General features: G+C 34.7%; 1 long non-coding RNA gene across 1 annotated transcript in view; it reads right to left on the bottom strand.

Moving 5' to 3' along the window:
- LOC110598090 (uncharacterized) overlaps positions 1-17,505 on the bottom strand; it is a 310,760-nt gene that overhangs the window by 81,871 nt on the left and 211,384 nt on the right. Inside the window, exon 11 of the long non-coding RNA XR_013424189.1 lies at positions 14,214-14,290. This is a non-coding gene — a long non-coding RNA (uncharacterized LOC110598090). The remainder of the gene's footprint in view (positions 1-14,213; positions 14,291-17,505) is intronic.

Below are 17,505 nucleotides of genomic sequence, written 5' to 3'. Positions count from 1 at the left end.
CAGCAAACATTTAAAATCATGTGGACTCAGAAATGCCACTGTTGCCTAATTACAAATCTTTCTACTTCCATGATATTCCCAGTGGCTATTAGTTTCGGTCATCATTACCACTTTCTCTGTTACATACTCTCTGCTTACAGGAACCCAGACTTCTTGGGCTATTTTCTGCATTCCTTGGGTTTTTTGAAATTTATTGTTGACAAATCATAGCTTAGGTATGAAAAAGGGAGAAACCAAAGTATGTGTCCTTTGAAAAATGTCAGTTTTCTCTTTCTCTAGCACTTTTAATTGTGATAGGAATGACTTCCAATCTCTCCCAGAGTCTCTGTGACCAACAAATTCACTAGTCAATGTCCTAGGTCCCACCCCCAGAATCCTCTTGTGTTGTTTCAGTACCTTTGCTAGCAGCTGTAACAAAACAAACTGGGATTCAAGGTCAGGTAGCTTTCCCAGCATATGATGCAATCTGGGTTCTCCCCACATCAAGTCATAATGAAATACTTCAAATATCACCTACCTTTTTACTTAAAATGCCATCATTGTCTATACTATGTGAATATGTTTATCACACTTACAAATATTGCTTTTTAAAATCTTTTCCTGTTATCTTTCTTTGATTTACAAATCATCCCACCACTATTTTTACTCTTCCTAAGTCAGCTTCTTTTCATCCATTGGGTATAATTTAACAGCTTGTTTGGTCCTTTTTCTCTCCTCCACTCGTGTATCAATGCCTTCTTGTTCCGGTCAGCAAATCTTCTGCCAAGTGCGTTCTTCCCACTCTTCATTAGATGTACTCTTTCTTTTGCCAGGAGCATTAGTTTAGTATCATGCACTGTGGTCCAGAAAACTAAATCCTGTTCTTTGACACCATCTACAGAGCCAGCTGTTCACTTCTCCCTTCTTTTTCTTCCAAAGTCATGACCTTCAATTAGAAGAAATCAAACCACCACCTGTGTCCCTGAGACTTTCAATTTCTTATCCATGTTTCTAAATACTTAACACCTATTTTCCAGTTGTCTTTTGTTCATTCATATTTTCAACAATCTGTAACTGTTAAAAATCCCTGGTTAAAAATTGTACCTTTATGCAGATATCAAAAATGGTAAATGACTTCCTATGAATTAATCATTAGTGGTATCTTGTCAGGTGGTCCTCAGTATCACCAATAAATATTGGTATATTCATCCTTATTTTTTGTCTGTAATTGTTTCAATTTTTAAAGATAATCATTTCAATTTCAATATAAGAAATAGATGGGTTTCAGTGTTTGAATTCAAGAATTTCTCTAAAACATATACAAAAATAAAATTACAGAATGAGTTCAAAAAAACTAATTTTCCAATGTTTCAGAATATTTTTTACCTCCTAAACTAAATCATTAACATTAATCTCCTCTATTGAAAGGCTAACCATTATGTTCGATACTTCGATTCCTTTATTTAATCTATAAATTTCTATATAGTTGACAGGAAAGGTCCTATTTTTAAAAAATTAAAGGCAATAAGCTTAACTCAGCTATTACTGAATCGAGCTAAGAGTGGGGATTGTAAGTCTACTTTACCTCTCAAAAAATACCAAGGACTTTTTCACAACTGGAAGAAATATGTATCCAATGAAAAAGATAATTGTGTATTTGAAAAATAAAAATGAAAATGAGTCCAATATTACTTTCAACATGTTTTTTTGTGTATTTTTAGTTCTCTTTTATGTTTCCACTGTGACATGGAACAGTGAAATTTACAAATGGGGTTTTTGAGTTAAACTGTAGTTTGAGGCTCTAGGAAAAGTTTACTACTTTGAAAACAAATTCTCTCTCCCTTACCATTGAGCCAAGTTCTAAAAGCCAAGGAGGAAAGTCTTATTAATTAGGGTCTTCCACAGGATTGACCATGTTCACTTACATAAAGTAGATGCTTCCCATGTCTACTTTCAGAGACAGCACCAAGATCCCACTATCCATTCAGATTTAAACTCAAGCTCTCTATCCCTAGTATTTCCCATACAGGGACTCAAAAGTTACATCAGAATATCTAGAAGAAAAACAAATGCATGGGTGCCTTGTTTCGTTATGTTTTACTTTTTAAGCTCTGCAGATAAATCCAGGCAGAGCTGAGAAATACTCTCCAAGAGGCAGGCAAATAATTTCATTGAAATTTTATTTAATGTCACTCTCATATTGTCACCCACAGATATGGTCTTTCTACATTTTTCTGCCTCAGATGTACAGCTTACCTCATTTTTTTATATCCATCCATCTACCACCACCCCTCAAAAAAAAAGATCACTCAAAAGTGTTATTTCTATGATTTGTAGATTCTGCTAAAGGTTGGGGCAAGAAGGAATTTAACATTTGAGGGTAAAAAAAGTCCCTTCCATTTAATATTAGGCATTCTTGGGCCTCAAAGTTTTGGACCACTCTATCATTTCAGTCTTACCTGATTTGCCAACTAAAGATACCCAAATTATCAAATTTGTTCATTTTTTTAAAAAAAACACAGGGCAAATTATCCCTTCTCCACATTAGCAAACTGTGTATACCAAAGAATATTTAAGGTTTTTTACCCTTTGTTCCCACCAGTAATATAAGCATAAAAGAACATCATAAAAATCATGAAGGATGCCATCAATATCCTTATCACCAGCACTACATACACAGCCAGCCAGAAGAAGGCAAAGATGTTAAAATCAACTTGAACTTTATGTGACATTTTTTTCCAGACAAGCACATAAATAACTGCTGCATGAATGAAGGTAATTATAGAATGTGATAATGAGACAATCCTCCATTGAATTCTCAAAGTAAATTTCAAGACAAACCTCAAATAAAGTTTGACAAACACTTGCTTACAAAGAGTCAAAGGATATACAAACTCAGATTCCCCATGTAGTTGACTTTTATAAAGAAAAAGTCAGAAAATGGTCAAGGAAGGAATTAAAATACCAATTGAAAAGAAGCCCTTTTCCACTATTGTCACTATTTCTTAGTTTTAGATCATTCAATTTGAGCCTATTAATTATCTTTGCAGTATTTTCTGTTCTCCTTGTGATTTGTGGCCTTAGTATTATTTATACATTTGTTATGCCTTCTCAGACCTCAGATTGCCCATTTCTTTTTCTTTTGTTCTATTCCCTAGTCACTCTCAAATTACTCCCCAAATACTCACTTCTGAACAAACTGTTTTTAAACTTAATAGATGCTCTATTAATAGAATTTTAGGACAATAAAGTAATGCTATTAAGAGCTTTATGTTAAATTATGAGGAACACAGTAATTGCTATAAATTATAGTCAACTATTACTTAATAATGTGAAGAAATCACACCAAAACTCCATGTCATACAACAATGAGCATTAGTTTCACAAACATGCATCGACTGCGATTAGGTTGGGGTTGACTGAGATTAGCTATAAGTTGTGAAGTGTGCACAGATAGAGGTATGCTCAACCAGTGGTTACCCAAGATAAATTGTCTTGCAATGAAATACAGAGAAGCACTAAACAAGCTCAATTGTATAAACCCATTTTAAGCTTTTGTTCACATCATATCCACTATACCCCATTGGCCAAAGCAAGTCACATGATCAAGTCCAAAATCAAGAAACAAAGTAGATTCCACAAAGTATGAGATTATAATAGATATTTCACAGTACTAATGAGAACAATAATATAATTTACTACACTATGCTAGAAAAATTCATTTCTGGAACATTAAGTGATAGGTTCATATTTTTTGTCCACATAACTAAGCTCAGTAGGGACTTTGAGTCTTCCCTCTACTTCCTTTTTTTTTAAGGCATGGTTATTTATTTATTTATTCTAATTTTTTATGTAGGACAGAAGAATATTTTAATTCATAATACACATACAGAGCATAATTTTTAATGTCTGGTTGTACACAGAGTCACAACATTCATGTCTTCATACATGTACTTAGGGTAATGATGTCCATCTCATTCCACCATCTTTCCTACCCTCCTGCCCCTTTCCTTTCCCTCTCTCCCCTTTGCCCTATCTAATGCCCCCCCACCCTTCCCTATTATGGATCAGCATACTCATATCAAATATTCAGCATTTGGGTTTTTGGGATTGGCTTACTTCATGTAGCATAATATTCTCCAACTCCATCCATTTACCTGCACATGCTATGATTTTATTCTCTTTAAATGCTGAGTAATATCCCATTGTGTATATATATATCACAGTTTCCTTGGCGAGGATATAGGGGGGAAGGCACACTCATACATTGCTAGTGAGACTGCAAATGGGTGCAACCAATCTGGAAAGCAGTATGGATATTCCTTGGAAAACTTGGAATGGAACCACCATTTGACCCAGCTACCCCACTCTTAGGTTCATACCCAAAGAAGTTAAAAACAACATATTATAGTGATGCAGCCACATCAATGTTTATAGCAGCACAATTCACAACAGCTAAATTGTGGAACCAACCTAGATGCCCTTCAGTTGATAAAGAAACTGTGGTATATATACTTCCTCTTTTCTCTCTCCCTTCTTCTTCTTCCAAGATGAAGAAAGATCTCCAACACTAGAGAAAATGATATTAAATAGTTTGGGCTCTGGAGTCAGACTCCCTGAGTTTTAACTGTTGACTGTTTCTTAAATATTTAACCTCAGGCAACTTAATATTTCTGAGTTTTAGTCTCATCTATGAAGTGGGGATGATATACTAGCTACCTCATATTATAGTAATGATTAGATGAAATAATCCCTATAGGGCACTAAAATCACTACTAGCAAAAGCAAGCACTGAACAAAAGTTAGCTACCTAATGGAATCAAAAAGAATTATAACTGGAACTGGATCAAGATTAACCTTTTTTATCTCCCTTCACTTTACTTCTGAAATCTCTTATTGCAAGTGAATATTCATCTTCTTTCTTCCTACATGGCTACTTTGATAAAACTGTTGCTAAGCTGGCCAAAGCCCCATCATGAAAAAGGAAGTAGGCTGCTTAAGTATCTATACCTCTTTTCCTAAAAGTGCAAAGGCATTTATTTTCTTTCTTGATCTTTTCTCTTATGGAAAGGGAAATTAAGGAAAATATTCTCTAAATTTCTACACATAATACGAGTCATAATAATTTGAGTGCTTACCTTGAGCCAAAAACTCAACTAAGCATGTTGTGTGTTTTATTTAATCCAACCAAAGATCCTAGGAGATAATATTATCCCCTCTACAAATTAAAACAATTGAAGGTTGATTAAACTTAAAAGACTTAGAGCTAGCAACTGGTCATACTTGCATTAAAAACAGGTCTGTCTAGCTAGAATTTTCTTGATACAATAACATTAGGAGTTCAAAATGAAATATGGCTCCTAATTATATTTTCTGAAAGTAAGCATAAAATAAAGTTTTGGTGCTTCATATAATCTGAGTACAAAGAAGAAAAAAAAATCACTTTGTCAGTTCATAATATTGAATTGTATCATATTCGTATTTTCCTGAGATAATCAGGATTGAAGTTTCCTATCAGGTCTTAAAACTTCCCTGAAGGAAACTGATCCAGGCAATCTTTTTTGCAACTGAATGTTGCCAAACCCTATAGCTTCCATAGGTAATAAAAGATTTTCAAACTCAATGTTGAGTCCAAAGCCCATATTTTGCAGACTAGTGAAGCCCAGGAATATGAAATAACCTTTCTCATATCACACAGCTAGTAATGAACCTGGGGTTTAAATTCAGATCTTATAATTAAAGACCACCACTCTTCCAATTGCAATGGAAAATTGTTAAAAGATTAGGTGGGGGGAAAAGGAAACATTCATTTACAGTAATAAGTGATGACAGACTTCTAAATAGTCTCAAATAAGGAGGCCTGTTTTCCCAATATTTGTTCATCCTTCCAAATGTTTCTGAGATTATATTCTGGCATTCAGGGCTACCATGGGTGGCCACACAGGCACACATAGTCCAACAAATGGGAAGCATTAACCTCATAGAATATAACTGCATTTTATCCCTCTGTTTTGCAATATAGTGGTCCAAGTGATGTCCTACTCATCTGGTAAAAGCCAAGATCACAGAAAATGAGTGTCCTGATATTCTTATTTATTTTATGATGTTGTTACAGTATTTATAAAAAAGGAAGTGTTTTTCAGTTTGATTTGCTAACTACAATAAGCCTCTACACAAACTCTGAAAACATCTCACTTCAACAATGCATGATAATGGCTTAGCTTCTGCTATGATCTTTAGTGGGAAACTGGAAGTTAATCCTAGACTCTGTTACAGATAATGGCAACTTCATATTAGCTTTCCCAAGGTATGTATAACAATCATCTCAGTTCCAAAAGATACAAAATCTTGTTATTTCAGGTTTAAACTTTGCATTTGCAGCGTCTGCCAGCTATATTAATATTGGAGTCTATGTGAAATATAAAACTATTATTTTGAAATAGACTATACATTGTACCTTATTTAAAAAATACAAGTGCACTTTCTTCTAGAGACCATGACTTGCAATAATGACTGTTATCAATATGCAATTACTTCTATTACCTTAGAATATGTTGACAGTCATTTATTTAAAGATAATGTAACACATTTATATTCATTGAGGTAATCTGTGGTTATGATTAAATAGGAATGCCCATCTTATACTAAGCAACAGAATGAAAAACTGCAATCAGAGCTTTTGCATTGCTAAAAATAGTGTATATCAAATTGAGAAAATTGCATTATGGCTTATTTCAAACACAATTGTAAATTATTATAAGGAAACAAAATCACAACTTGGATAACATTCATTCTACCCAATAATGGGACATTGGAGCTAGCCTAACAGGGCAAGTGATTCAATAAGAGAGCATCATTGACTGTTCAAGAGAGATTGCACATTTATCTCCATTACAGTCCATGGATTCAGAGATATGGGCAGGAAATGACTAATGCTTATTATTGAGGAGAACACAATTGGATGTGATACCATGGAATAAACCATTTTAATATCAACCAAACAATATATCTGATGGAAGATTGGAAAGACAACCTAAAGATTCTTACTTACAATCAAAATTTTCTTCTTATAAGTGTTCTAATTCAAAAAGCTGTTTACTAAGTTAGGTAATCAATCATCAATTTTCAGAAACATATCTTGGAGAAAAAAGTAGGGATCAAAATACACACAAATGCTAAAAAAAAAACTATCATTTTAGTGTACTTGCAACAATTTTATCCTTACCAAAAAAAAAAAAAAAAAGCACTTTGAGAGTATCACCAGAAACACATTATCACTCATCAAAAATAAGTTGAAAAGAATTTTCTTACAAGTGGCTCTAATTATGGCCCTCCTGGAATTTCCAAACAAAGCTGTTTTTTTTTTTTTTATTCCATGCCACCCACAATGTGGGGGTTTTTTTCCCAACATTATTGGTCTTTATCTAAAGCACATTAGGGCTCCCTTGTTCCAAAGTTAATACCAGTTCTTCTAGACAGGATTTCCTGTGGCAAAAATGATTTAGTAGCATCACTGGTAGATCAAGCAAGTCACTTTCAGATAAATCATGAAGTTGCTGAAGAGATGAAAATTTATATTTCATTTCCATTAAATAATTGAAAAAGATAGGCTTTCTACAATTATACTTTTACTCTAGAGTAACAGTAAAGGAAAAAAAAGTTGTATATTAACAAGTTCTATTTTACTTCGATTTAGACAAAAAATAGTGTCTAATGTAAAAGTCGCAGCTTCACTAAGTATACTTCAAATTAATAGGAAAAAATTTAACTGATACTGAATTCTCTCATCATTTTTCTCTTAATGGTATTTCAACTAGAAAATATTATTTGGTGGGAGATACAGAAAAGCTTAAATCAGAGTTCATATACAGTAACTTCTTTCATTTCCCCCACCATTTTTGTAAATTATGGAGCTTTGCTTCCAAGGGATCAATAATTTAGCACACCAACTTCAGCCTTGTTTCTGTACATACATAAGGGTATCCTTGGAAAGATCAAGAAAGTGAGTCTGAGCAGCCCTCCTGCTCCTGGAAATTTAATGATATCTCCATGTATTGGTAATAAGAACTGGTAGTTTCCATTTCCATTCCATTACCATTCTAGCCAGAGATTGTGGAAATTACACTTCCTACATTCTCTTAACTGTCCTGAAAACATGAGGTTTCCTCTGTCTAGTCTAGGAGATTAGAGGCTATCACAGTAGAAGCACCTACTATTTATTCTGCCTTCCTATTCTTGGATCATAGTTACAGGGTATAGTTTGATATCACAGGACTCATAGATGTTTTGGAGGTAGTAGTTCTGTTTTGCTGAGTGTGAGTCATTCCAGAATCTACTGTTCACTTTTTGCTAGCATCTAATTCCATATATTAACTCCGTTTTCCTTAAAATAATACTTTATTTCTTCAATGATTCCCGATTGATGTATGGGGCCTGTCCTTTCAAGCATAGAACAAGGTCAGTTCAGAGAGAACTCAGCTGGCAGCAAATTTGCTCTTTCCAAAACTGGGGGAAAATAATCAGGTACATTTATATATTTACTTATTATTATTATTGCTGTATATATGCAATACTTTCATGTATATACATTATACATTAATCTATTACTATATATAGACAATACATATGTATATATGCACATAAATCATATACTACTTCCTCTAATATATATACTAGTAGAAGAAATAATTATTCAGGGAACACTTTTATTTATATTTTCAAGAGAGAATAAAGGAAATAGGTAGAAATTTACATAGGGAAAAGGGAGACACTATAAATAATAAATAATCCTAATGTATTGCTATATTACTACTTTAGGCTGTTTAAACTTGTCTTCCTAAGAGTTATAAACATTTGTGTTTATGTCAATATACTGTTATTTGCAGAACCATCATTAAAAGCAAAAGTATAGCATTCACGTTTATCAAAACTGAAGCACGTGACTTGCCCAAAGGCACAGGTCAGACTAAAGAGCAACCTCAACCCTGAGCCCAGAGTTCTGCCATTGAACCAGCAAAAAGAGCCCTCAGCTCACAGTATAGCAAGGACCTCTATTTGTCACAAACTTTGGAACAGGCACCTGGTGGCCACATCAACATGAATTTCCATACTTCCCACACACCTCAACCAAAAAAGTATTGAAGGTTATCTAAAGAATTACAGCTGTATGGGCTGGAGTTTATTACCTGAACTTCTGTCTCTGAATACCTTTTCAGGATATTCTCAGTATCTGTTTCTCTTCCTTTTTTTTTTGCTCTTTCCCACCCCCTCACTGAAGGTAAGTGTTTTGCTTTTTTCCCTCACACTTCATTTCAAGTCATTAACTAGCCATTGCATAAAATTGAAATTGATATTTCTTATTGTGCTTATTGAACAGTTTTAGTCTCTAGAAGTTGTAGACTGAAAAAATTTATAATTTCTCTCTAAAAACATTGATTTATTTTCTTTCCCCTAGTTAACTCTTGATTAAGAAAAATTTCCCCACTATTTCTCAAATCTGTTGTTTATAAATAACGTATGATACTCATATTATGACCTTACTTCCATTTGGAATTACTACTAACTTTCAAGAATTTTTAAATTCTTTAAGCTAGAGTATAAAATTTTTATCTAATGTCAGCAGCAAAATTTCTTACCAATTGATTTTTTTTTCTTTTCTACATTTTTGCAGTATGTGTTTTAATGGAGAAAATACTAAATTATTAAAGATTAAGTTTATAAATAAATATTAATGTAAATACAATTCTAGTTTCTCCATATGCTATAAAAATAATTTACACACTCATGTAACTATAAAATTTAAAAATTTTAGGGCAACATTTGTGTTATTTAAATGGATGTTTTTTCTCATGTAAGGGAAGATGTGCTCATGAATAAATTGCATCTACATTACATTACCATGGCTTTGTTTGCAACCCAGCCAGTTTAATAAAAACTAGACAATAGAAAACAAAACCAGAAAATGTTTTGTAGGGAGAACAGTGGCTGTTGTAAGAAGTCTAGTCTTATCTCTGCCTAGGGTCCATCTAAGGCTTCAGCTCACCTTTTATTGCTCTATAATTACTTTGATCCACTGAGTTTTCTGAAATTAAACATTTTTAAATAGCTGTGTCATATTCCTTTCAGTTTAATTTCAGCCTATCCTGGTAGCATTCTCTCCCTTCTTTTGTCATGCAGCACTTGCCATGGAACATGCTCAGATTCGACCCAGGAAAGTTAATTGCTAGCCAAGTACAGCTGCATCTGCACCTTATCAGGGAAAGAGCACTTTATAGTAAAAAAAGAGCACCCAAAGGGTGTCTGGACACCCTGGACAAGTTTCTATTTTGAATGACCTTGAGCAAGCACATCAATTCTCTGGTTTTGACTTTCCTCACCTGGAAACAAAGACCTTGGCTTAAAGTATACAGGAGCTCTTCCAGCAAAACAGCCTATTTTTCCAGGACATATTTTCCAAATGTCAGATATAATCTACTAACTGAAGTTAACACACTCCGTGAAGGTGAAAGTAGCTTTTATAACAAGTATCACCCAAACAAATCAACATTTACCAATGAAACGTACCACTGTACTTGATGCCATAATAGATAATAAAAGACCCTACCCTGGAGGAAGGTAAATCAAGAGTATAAGGCAATAAGTGCATAAAGCAAGTATCCAGAAGAAATTCATAAGCACAGATCACAAGAGGCAAAATGGCATGAAAAACACAAAATGTCAAAAAGCAACTAATCAAAAAGGATTTCCTAGAGGTGACGGTGTTCCAAGAGTCATTAGAAATAAGCTTTACGTACTGTAAAAGTGAAGTCAGGTGTGGGTATGAGGAAGAATGTGTGAAGATACAGAGGCATAAGCAAATATTTAAAATGCCAGGGCAACAGTCAGACTCAATTATATCAGAGGTTTCCTCCCCCGCAGAAATGTGACCTATAACTCACATGAGAAAATGAGAATGCATACTCATGAGGTTCACGTACACTAAGATCACTCTGGTAAAAGTGATCACCTTGCAGGGCCCAGTGGTTCTGAGTCACAGGATCAGTTCAGTAACATGTTTAGGGCCTTATGATCTCAGACTTTGTGATCCAATAGCTTCCAAGTGCACTCACTAGGAAGTTCCAATTAGATCACATATCTGTGTCCCTAATAAGTATTTACTCAGTTCATGTGTGACTTCTCATGATATCACTATGAAGAAGAGACAACCCCCCCAACCAAATGACCGGGCAACAAAAGTCAAACTATTTTCAGCACACACCATTTAGAGTAATTCCTATAACTGCTCTTACTTGATTTACCTCACTTTTATGGTAGCAAGAATATAAACTCTCTAAAGTTTCTGAAGGCTTTTTCTATATTTCTTCTTTGGATTAAGGTGATTTCTACTTATTACCCATAAAACATTTTCCTTCTCAAGTAAAATAAACTGAATTTTTCTTTTTAACAAACTGGGGATGGAACCCAGGGCCTGTGCATGCTAGGCAAGTGCTCTACCCCTGAGCCATGTCCGAAGCACTACTACTCTTACAGGTCTAATCAATGATGAGACCAGTTCACTTTAGACTACAGTAAATCAGCAGACATTTTTATTATATCATGAAAAACCATGACAAAATCTGCATTTAAGAAAGCTTTTATAGCAGCTAGAGATGTCAAAGTGGTGCTGATAAATGAACTGATAATGGACACAAGTGAGAAGCCACGGACCTGGCTTTTCTAGTCTTCTACATATAAAATAAAAAAGGCCAGGCATGGTGCATGACTGTAATCCCAGCAGCTTGAGAGGCTGAGGAAGGAAGATAGAAAGTTTGAAGTTAGCCTCAGCAAGTTACTGAGACCCTGTCTCAAAATAAAAAGGGCTGGGAATGTGGCTCAGTAGCTAAGCACCCCTGTGTTCAATCCTTGGGACCAAAAAACAAAAAACAAAAACAAACAAAAAAACTTTATGCTGGACTGGTTGCATGAAAATAATGAGAAGTCACAAATGCATGCTATGTACATGAATAAAGGGTAAAACTATTGTAAGATGCATTGTTGGAATTAAGGGAACTAAGGAGATGCAGAGCTTTAATACTAAAGGACTAAATTTGGACAAGTCCTACAGTATAGTGGAAAGATGGTTAGGAAGCCCGTTGGGAAGGCAGGTATTCAACATTCATCTATTTCTACAACTTACTGGGAATTTACTAAGTGCAAGGCACTGTAGTAGATCTTTAGAACATCATACTTGCCAAATCAAATCCTGTCCCTTTCTCCACACATTTTGCAACTATCCATATGATTGCTAAGTAATCAAGTTTTATTTAGATCACTACAGTAAGAAAATTCAGCTGTTATAGAAAGGGACCCCCATCTAGTCTGATATCTAAGACCTGAAGAGTAATATGGGGAAGAAAAAAAAAACAAGAGCTAGTAAGAGTAAGGTATTCAAATGAGAACAATTTTCAGTGAGCTTTGAGGTATTCATGAGAAATCCAATTATTTTCTAGCAATTTTGTGCCAGACTCTTCAGTATGCAGACTCTTCACATATGCTATTCATTCAACTCATACAAGAGCACTGTGAGATAATTATTATTCTGTTTTCTAAATATAGGAACTTCAAATCAAACACACTAAATTGACCAGGGTGGCAGGGCAGATAAGTACCAAAGTTGGAATTTGCCCTATTCTGTCTCAAAGATCCTACTCTTAGCACATTGGGACTTTTTTTTATTCTGAAGGAATCTCTCTCTCTACTGGTTACTTATGGCACTATCTTTGCTCTGAGTAAACCCAAACCATTTTTTTATAGGTCTTAAAATATTTAAAGACACAATTATGCTCACAACCTAGCTCTGTCTTTCACCACATTGTAAAGAAATATATTTGCATATCCTCATCAAAAGAACAATGACCTCATAACCTCTTTCTACTTTGTGTATTCCTGTTGATAAGGTAATATTTTATATTGAGACATGACCTGTTATAAGCCCATATGCATAGCTCAGCCTTCTGCTCCACTCCCTTGAACAGTCCAGGTTCTCTTTCAGTCTCCTTCAAGGTACATTTTTTTTTTCAACTTGGCCTCCTTTATTGTTATACCCTAGTGCTTTCTGACATTGTTTATTGATGAGCATTTGTCACAACCTTCGCCTCTTTCTCATGTACCTTTCTTTGTCTCAGTCTTTCATCTCAATTATCTGACATGTTTAATTCTCTCACCTCAACATGTTTCCCTATTTGCTGTTTGTCTTACTCATTAGCTACCTCCAGGTTCTGTTCTTCTCTTGAGTTAAACTCCTACAGAGTTGGTTGAATTTTCTGTGCAAAAACTAAGATATTTCAATTTATGGTCATGTTCTAATCATAATCTGTAAGCAAAGCGTGGAATAAACTTCAAGATGCAAAACACCAGATGAGTTTGTACTGGAGAGAACACCTGCAGTAAGACTTGGGAATCAATGAAAAAGGAGAAACCACTTTCTACCTTAAAAACAAGTCATGTATAGCAAACACTTTATTTTTCTATGCCTATGAGAACTACAGATCATTGGTTTGAAATAAAACACATTTGAGGAATTTAAGAAAAGTTGTCAAATGCCTCTATGACAGATAGGTGTTTCATGATTTCTAATTATTGACTTTATAATCGCTTTCAGCTTGCAAAGACAAGAAATTATTCTGTGCCAATGTATATGAAATCCCATAAATGTTCCTGGTAAAACATACCAAGTCTCATGATATGGAGAAGGGGGAAGTAGAAGACTCAAACTTTAAAAAGATACGTTTATTTTCTGTTGTCTTTAAATTAGCAAAATCTACTGGATTATACCACTTAAAGTTTATATGTATCATATATAATATCACCAATAGCATTTTCTGATTTTTAATCAATTAAATTAACCAATACTCACTATATACAATAAAATTTAGGAAATTCATTTTTTTTTCTATTAGTTCTCACACAAAACAAATGCTCCTACTCATTCCATCTTTGAGAGAGTTCTAATATTGGGAAATTCACAGGATACAAGTGGCTCTACTACCGTGACTAGTTTTCAAAAGAAAAAAAGTAAATGTCTGAGCACTTAAAAAACGACTGTATACATTTATTCTGAATTCTTTTCATTGATATTTTGCTTGCTTTTTTCTATTTTGTATTTTATCTCATTTTGTATAACATAATGAGGTAGTCTGATACTCCCCATCCAAGGCCAGAATGAATAGACATTTTCCCAATTTTGGGTTTCCTACCTTGTCACATGAAGAGATGCTTCCTTGCAGAAGAATCGGGGAGAAAGTTTCAAATCTTTCAACTCCACTCACTATCCCTTTGAGAGAAGAGCAGGTCTTATCCAATTGCACCAACAGGAAAAGAGTGACTACCCACAAATAGCCTCTACACCCTTCATGACTTTTAAGCCACAGAGAACGTGAGTTCTCCTCCCACTCCTGATTGTAAATGAGCACACCTGAGTCCACAGCAAGGGTTTTCAGAGTGTAGTCCTTGCATCAGTTAAATGGGTACCACCTGTAATCTTGTTAGAGATACAAATTATCCAGCTTCATCCAGAAACTACTGAGTCTGAAACCCTGGAGTTAGGACCTAAAAATCCATGTTCAGCAAGTCCTTTGAGGATTTTTATCCAAACTGAAGTTTAAAGATCAGTTCTTCTAAAACTGATTCTAAAATTTTAACATGCAAATGAATGAATAAACAGCACTACTATAATTCTGAATTAGGGCCCAAACTTCTTCATCTTTAACAAGGTCTCAGGTGATAAATACTCTTAGTCCTTAAGCCTCCTTTCAACTGTGGCTAATCATTGGAATCATCAAGAAAGTTTTAAACTACTAATGACTGGCCCTATCTCCAGAGATTCTGATTTACTTGATCTGGTATGTAGCCTGTGCACTGGAGCCAATTATATTAACTGGTATCACTGGTATTTCAGGCTCTAGATCTATCTTTGCTAGTTCTAAGATCATACAGGGAAGGAGAAACCAGGAAGCTCATTAAGAAGTTAGCAAAATCTGACTTGACTCAAGTCCACAGGGAGAAATGTGGTTTCCCTGGAATCACTTAACTGTTGGTATTTTTTGACAAAACTCTTAAGACCCCAGAATTGAAAAGCTAAGATGAGGACTTGAGCTTAGGAGACAGGAAGCAAAGTTTCCTCAGGTGGCTTTTTAAGAGGCATCACAGCCCTCATATGATCTATTTGGTTTATCAGAGAAAGAGACTAGATAAGGGAACTGAGCCACCTCTCTAGGGGGTTACAAGAATGTGGATTAGGTGAGTTTCCTCTGGGCAGCTGGTCCTGAGTATCTTATGATAAAGAGCTGGTACTGAGGTGATCCCAGATCCTTGTTATCTCCCTCCTGGGGGTGTGCCTAGAAATCAAGATCCACTGAGAACCCATCCAACCAATAAATTCTTCCTAAAGGCCTGCTTATTGGCAAGCTTGGTCCCAGGTACTGGGATAAGAGGGAATTCTATGTCCAGAATCAAGGTGTGAGGGCACCCACAAACTCTGTCCCTACAGAAACAAGTAGAAAGAGTAAAACTTTTTTTTTTTTTTAATTTTAAAGTCTGCAAATTTTCTTATGGGCAAAGACACAAGAAGCATATATTCAAGAAAATTCACCAAAACTCACTGAGAACAGTAAGAGTCTGACTTTTATACCATTACACACTCCCTAAGTATAAATGTGTGCCTATAAATTAGATAACTCAAATATAATGGACAAATTACTAAAAAGACACAGACTACCAGAGGTGACTCAAGAAAAAAATAGAAATCTGAACAGATTAATAATAAGTAAAGTGACTCTATTCAAGATTTTAAAAAAAAATTCTGCAAAGAAAAGTCCAAGCCCAGATGACTTCATTGATAAATTTTACCAATCATCTAAAATAATACCAGTTATTCACAAACTTTACCACAACATGGAAGAGGAGGGAATACTTCAAATTCATTTTATGAGACCAATATTACCCAATACCAAAACAAGACAAAACTTTACAAGAAAACTATAGACCATATCTCTTATGAATATAAATAAAATAAATCCTCATCAAAATCCAAGCAAGCAAAATCTATCAACATACAAAAAAAAAAAAAAAACTTGTATACCAGGACTGAAACTTATTGCAGGAATTCAGGTAAATTTGATGTCCAACAATCTATTAATGTAATACACAATATCAATAGAATAAAGACAAAGTTCACTTAAATAGGCTCAGAAAAAATATTTTTGAAGAAGTTTTTGAAAAAATCCAACACCCCTTTAGGTTAAAAGCTTTGAACAAAACAAGATAAAAGGGAATTTCACCTAATAAAGGGAATATATTTAATTCAATCTCTATCAAAATCACAAAAGGCTTTTATTTATTTATTTATTTATATTTTTTGCAAAAATTGACAAGCTGATCCTAAAATTTATACGGAGATGCAAGGGGCCCAGGAGAACCAAAACACCTTGAAAAGAAGAACAGAATTGGAGGACACTCACTTCCCAGTTTCAAAACTTACTACCCAACTACAGGAAGCAAGATAGTGTACTACTGGCATAAAGAACAGAATTCAAAGTCCAAATAAATCTTTACATTTATAGTTGATTAATTGTCACGTGGATGCCCAAACAGTTCAACAGAGAAAGAACAGTCTTTTCAACAAATGGAACTGGGACAAGTAAAAGACACATTTTTAAAAATTAAGTTGGATCCTTTATTGTCCTAATCCCTTCAGGCTGCTATGGCATATACTAGGTGACTTATAAACATCAGAAATTAGTTCCTCAGAGTTCTAGAAGCTAGGAAACCCAAGATCAGTATTCTAACCCTATCAGGTTCTGGCCCTTCTAGATTGCAAATCGCCAAATATTGGCTGTGCCCTTCCATAGTAGAAGTACAAGAGATACTCCTGGCTCTGCTTCAAGAGAGAACTAATCCCTAATATGTGGGATCTGCCTCCATGACCTACTGACATCCCAAAGGCTTTGGATGTACCATACGTTGAGGGCTAGGCTTTCAACATGTTAATTTTAGGAGAACATAGACATTCAGTCCATTGCATTTACCATCTTTAAAAGAAAAGATCTAATTATAAGAGCTAAAACTACAAAATGCTTACAAGAAAATACAGATATAACTATTCATGACCTTAAAGTATGCAATGGGATATTTTTTAGAGCATTATAATTATACAGAGTATTTAGGGTCATTTGACAAAATCATGCATGCAAGGAATTTGAGCTCACTCCCTTCTCCCCCACCTTTTCCTCTCCTCCTCGTTCCCCCTCTACTCTATTTTTCCTCCTCTACTCTATTAAACTTCCTTTCTTCTACATATATAAAGATGAAATTCCCTTTGTTATCTTTATATATGAATATAATGTGATTTTGTTAAATTCATTCCATTTTCCTTCCCCTTTCCTTTCCTTCCTCACTCTCATTCTTCTCCTTCTACTCCACTGATTTTTCCTGTATCTTGATTCTACTCCAGTGCCCTCTCCAACTGCCTTCTTTCCCTTGTTTTTCTCT

This window comes from Ictidomys tridecemlineatus, chromosome 7 (genome assembly GCF_052094955.1).
Source record: "Ictidomys tridecemlineatus isolate mIctTri1 chromosome 7, mIctTri1.hap1, whole genome shotgun sequence".
Classification (NCBI taxonomy): domain Eukaryota; kingdom Metazoa; phylum Chordata; class Mammalia; order Rodentia; family Sciuridae; genus Ictidomys; species Ictidomys tridecemlineatus.
The sequence above is the reverse complement of the archived record's forward strand: the minus strand, read 5'-3'. Positions and strand labels throughout refer to the sequence as shown.